This window comes from Microcaecilia unicolor, chromosome 1 (genome assembly GCF_901765095.1).
Source record: "Microcaecilia unicolor chromosome 1, aMicUni1.1, whole genome shotgun sequence".
Lineage (NCBI taxonomy): Eukaryota > Metazoa > Chordata > Amphibia > Gymnophiona > Siphonopidae > Microcaecilia > Microcaecilia unicolor.
This window is the reverse complement of record NC_044031.1, coordinates 285,044,948-285,050,369: the sequence shown is the minus strand read 5'-3', so window position 1 is coordinate 285,050,369 and position 5,422 is coordinate 285,044,948.

The window sequence follows — 5,422 nt, the reverse complement described above, 5'->3', positions numbered from 1 at the left end:
ACCCACTCCATCTGGCTTTCGCCCTCTTCATTCAACTGAAACTGCACTTACAAAAGTTTCCAATGACCTGTTACTGGCCAAATCCAAAGGTCTCTATTCTATCCTCATCCTTCTTGATCTATACGCCGTTTTTGATACTGTTGATCACAGCTTACTTCTTGATACGTTGTCTTCACTTGGATTCCAAGGCTCTGTTCTTTCCTGGTTCTTGTCCTACCTCTCGCTTTGCACCTTTAGTGTATACTCTGGTGGATCCTCTTCTACTTCTATCCCACTACCAATCGGTGTACCTCAGGGTTCTATTCTCGGTCCTCTCCTGTTCTCCATCTACACTTCTTCCCTTGGCTCTCTGATATCATCCCATGGCTTTCAATACCATCTCTACACTGATGACTCCCAGATCTACCTCTCTACCCCCGAAATCCCAACCAGCATCCAGACTAATGTATCAGCCTGCCTATCTGATATTGCTACCTGGATGTCTCAACGTCATCTGAAACTTAACATGGCCAAAACTGAGCTTCTCATCTTTCCCTCTAAACCTACCTCTCCTCTCCCCCCTTTCTCTATTTCTGTGGATGGCACTCTCATTCTCCCTGTCTCAGCTCGTAACCTTGGGGTCATCTTCGACTCCTCTCTCTCCTTCTCTGCTTACATTCAGCAGACTGCCAAAACCTGTCATTTCTTTCTCTATAACATCAGCAAAATCCATCCCTTCCTCTCTGAGCACTCTACCAGAACCATTATTCACACTCTTATCACCTCTCGCCTAGATTATTGCAACCTGCTTCTCACCGGCCTTCCACTTAGCCATCTCTCTCCTCTTCAATCAGTACAAAACTCTGCTGCGCGACTCATTTTCCACCAGAGTAGCTATGCTCACATTATCCCTCTCCTCAAGTCACTTCACTCTGGCTCCCTATCCGTTTCCACATTCAATTAAAACTTCTCTTACTGACCTATAAGTGCATTCACTCTACCACTCCCCAGTACCTCTCCACTCTTGTCTCTCCTTACGCCCCCCCTCGGGTACTCCGTTCTGTGGATAAATCTCTCTTGTCTGTTCCCTTCTCCTCTACTGCTAATTCCTGACTCCGTTCCTTTTATCTTGCTGCACCTCACGCTTGGAATAGACTTCTCGAGCCTGTACGTCTAGCCCTGTCTTTGGCCGTTTTCAAATCCTGGCTAAAAGCCCACCTCTTTAACGCTGCTTTTGACTCTTAACCACTACTCACTTGCCCTGTACCCTTTTATCCCCACCTCTTTAATTCCCTTACCTCTTAGTTGTTCTGTCTGTTTGCCTGTCCTATTTAGATTGTGAGCTCTTTGAGCAGGGACTGTCTTTTCATGTATGGTGTACAGCACTGCGTATGCCTTGTAGCGCTAAAGAAGTGATAAGTAGTAGTAGTAGTAGAACAATTTCAATGGGCAAAGAGGTGCTTTTCTAAAACTGTCCACCCTAGAAAAAGTGAATGGGTAGCCAAAATGGTGGTAGCATGAGTGCAGCTTTCTGTCTCGTTTCCCTCACAATGTTTGGATATCCATGGGTAAAGGAAAGGGGAAGATGAGGGTTTTTCTCTTGGATCCCGCACAACCCCCCCTCTTACCTTCGGGTCTGATGGACCAATTTGTGTTACACGGAGTACCCCAATCACAAGGAGCTGAGGAAACGTGGCCGCTTGGTGCAGCTATGAAAGAGGTGACCCCTGAAGAATTCTCTCTCAGCCCTGCTGAGTGAATGCCACCTTTGCAGTCAGCTCCCTCTCCCAACGAAGGCGTGAGACCTGATCAGTCATTGGCCGAACAGCTGTCTTTTGCTCGGGACTGAGGAGGAAAGGTTGCTGTTGTACAGGAGAATGCACTGGCCACGCCCTCAATGGCGGAGGTAACACCGGGAGTTCCCCTTGCAGCTTTGTCTCCATTTTGAGTGCTTCTCTTGGGTCCTGGTCTGGGCACAGAACTGGGACTATCAGTACATTTTTCCCAATTTGAGTTTCTCCCTCAGTGACCAGAACAGTTTTCATTGGAGACAATTTGGGAAGAGATTTAGCAACTGGGTCAGGCTTTAACACCGTCATTGAATATGTTTGGAGCTAAGTTTCAAGCAAAAGAAGAACATTTTCTAAGACTGGAAGGGAAAGTTACAGCCTTACAGGTAGATTTTGAAAGCTCTAAGGTACAGATATTCTCTATGAAAGAAATACAGAATGTAATGGTAGATAATTCTAATGTAAGATATAAAGTTGAAATGCTGGAAAATCAGGCCAAGGCCCCGAACTTATGGGTCATTAACTTTCCAAAGGTACTTTTAAGATCACCCAGAGAAACGTTCATTAAATATTTGACTGAAACCTTGAAACTACCGAAAGAATCTTTACCACCGATGACTCAAGTTTATTATTTGCCTTTATCTAAGAAGAAAATGGAAAATGATAAATAGTCAGATTTAGGGGCCGAGGTTTTAAATGTTTCGCAGCTCTTGGGAACTTCTGACTCAGACTTGACAGAACTTACAACACTGATGCTGACTTGTGCCTTGAAATCTGATAAACACCTGGTTCTACGTCTTTTCTTTAAATATAAGGATGATTTGTTTTTGAATACTAAGATAAGAATGTATCTAGATATCTCAAGGGAGACTCAGAAGCATAGAAGAGAATTTCTATTAATGAGACCTGCAGCTTTCCAGTTGGGAGCACTTTTCTTTTTGAAATTTCCCTGTAAATGTATTGTTACGTATAGGTCCATTAAGTAAGTTTTCTTTTATCCATTTCAATTATCTAGTGTTCTGGCTGCTAATAAGAAGGTTGGCTGAGTTTAATATGGACTATTATAAGAACTAGAATAATCCTTGGCATAATAGAATATTTTTTGGAGTATTGTCTGCACTCACCTACTTAGCTTTTCTTATATTTATTGAAGCTATTTCCTTTGTCTAAGTGAAAAGCCTCATTCCCCCAATATTGTGGACTTTAGAGTTTAAATCCTTGGACTCAGAGTTTTTGGCATTTCTTTTCTTTTTCTTCTTTACTGTCATTTATGGGTTTAATCACTTTTCTGTACAAGCGGTGTACGCTTGGTGAATTTATCTTTGTATTTATAATATTATATAACAATAATAAAAAAAACCTCAACCTGTCTACCCTATGTGTGGATAAAATTACGTGCATACACCAGCAGGGCGAGGTATGGGAAGAGTTTTTATTTACATACATTGTTTGAAATTTTCAAAAGTATTACAGTACTTCCGAAAAAATTATGGAGTCGATATTCACTGTGATCTATGGCCAGTTAAATAACCTGTTCGGGGATATCCGGTCATTTTCAGCAGCACTTAATCAGTTAGCGCCTAATGCAAAGCCGGCTGGGGGGGGGGGGGGGGGGGGGGAGCGTTCCGGAGGTGGAGTCAGCACTTGGCTGGTAAAGTACTGATATTCAGAACTTAACCAGCCAGGTTAACTGCATAAATAGGACCACATAAAAGTCAGTCCTGTCTTTATGTGGTAATCCATAGCTGGTTAAGTGATTAATATTGCAGTTAACCAGCTGTGTGTTAGCCGGCTCCACGAACCCAGAAATGCAGTGCTGTTGCCCTAGGGTTACCATATTTTGTCCTTTGAAAAAGAGGACACATGTCATGCCCCTGCCCCGCCCACACCATGTCCCTTTCGGATCCTCATCCCGCCCTTTCTCTCACCCCGCCCCCTGTCACATATTCCCCTCCCCTACCCCCGTCACCTCCTCTCCCCCTTGTCACATATTCCCCTCCCCTCCCCTTACTTACTATCTACTGCCCTGGTGGTCTAGTGACCTCTTTGGGGCAGGAATGAGCCCCCTCTTTCCTGCCCAGAGCACTGCCTTGCCCTGCATCCTTCCTTCTCAGTCTCGGCTTGGGATTCAAAATGGCCACCGAGAGTTGAAGTCTTGCGAGGCCGCGTCAACTCTTGGTGGCCATTTTGAATCCTGAGCCGAGACTGAGAAGGATGCAGGGCAAGGGCAGGCAGCGCTCCGGGCAGGAAAGAGGGGGCTCTTTCCTGCCCCGAAGAGGTCACTAGACCACCAGGGAAAATAGTAAGTAAGGGGAGGGGAGACCCACGGCACCACTCGCCTGCCTGCCCATTTGTCCAGAAATCCGGACAAACAGGCGGGTGGGCAAAACCCGCTGGACACCCCGGACATGTCCTCAAAAAGAGGACATGTCCGGGAAAATCTGGACATATGGTAACTCTATGTTGCCCAGACATGGCCCAGCATTGAATTTCTAGGTTTAGTGTCGGTGGCAGTCAGCAAAATGCAGATCAACACTGGATAAATATCGGCCCCTATATTACTAAATGTTGCTACTACAGTACTGTGGATTATGTATACTCATTTTATGCAGTTGGACTTATTTACTCATAATACTTACTCAATGACTAGAACACACTATATACACATACTAACTTGCTATTTACTGCACAGAGGGCTACATTTACCAAGTGCCTTCTCCTTCATGCTTTCATCAGCGGCATGGGGAACTAAGATGGAAAGGAAGTGTGGGGCCCTTCAATCTAGGTTGTATTAAAGGCCTGCCATGACTCCACCACTCTGTAACAGGAAATCTGCATTGGAGTGGGCGGGCACATGGCAGGCCTCCAGCGTAACTTCAACTAGAAGGTCACACGTTTCCTTTCCATCTTAGCTGTCTCTGTGATGTGTTCTAACTGCAAGGTAGAGAAACTATTAGGAAGGGAAAAGGGGAGAATTTGGATTATGGTATGGGGAAGAGGAGAGCAAGGTAATGCTGGACTTAGGCAGCAACAGGGATGAGTTAAAGGAAAAAGAAACAGAGGAGAGAAGGGAGATGCTGGACTACTGGAGAAGGAGAGAAGGATGGGGAGATATTAGACTGCATGATAGAAAGAGATAATAGACAGGGAGATGCTGGATTACTGGGGAGGACAGAAAGGTTCTAGGTGACACGGTGGGGGGGGGGGATTCTGGACTACAAGGCGGCGAAGAAGAGGGCTTGTGGAGATTGTAGACTGGGATAGAGTATTGAGGGGAGAGGAGAGTGAATAGGGAGCTGCTGGACCATTGGGGTGGATAGAAGGGAGAGGAGATGGGGATGGTGGTACACTGTGAGCAGTGGGATAAGAGAAAGGAGAGGTGCTAGCCTGGGGGAGGAGGGAGAGCAAAAGGGGAGATGCCTATGTAAGCCTTGACCTTTCAGGTCATCCTAGGTGGTCACCTGGAGTGTTCTCTGTCCGGGTACACAATGAAGACTGGAGAAAACCCCAGGAGGCTGAATAAGGCTACAAGCCACACAGTCAGTTCTCAAAATAAAAGCAGACCACAAAGTTGATGTGTCTGAACCACAATAAGAATTTACTTCAAAAATAGGCAGGTTTAAACAATCAGAGACAATTAAGGCAGAGGCAGT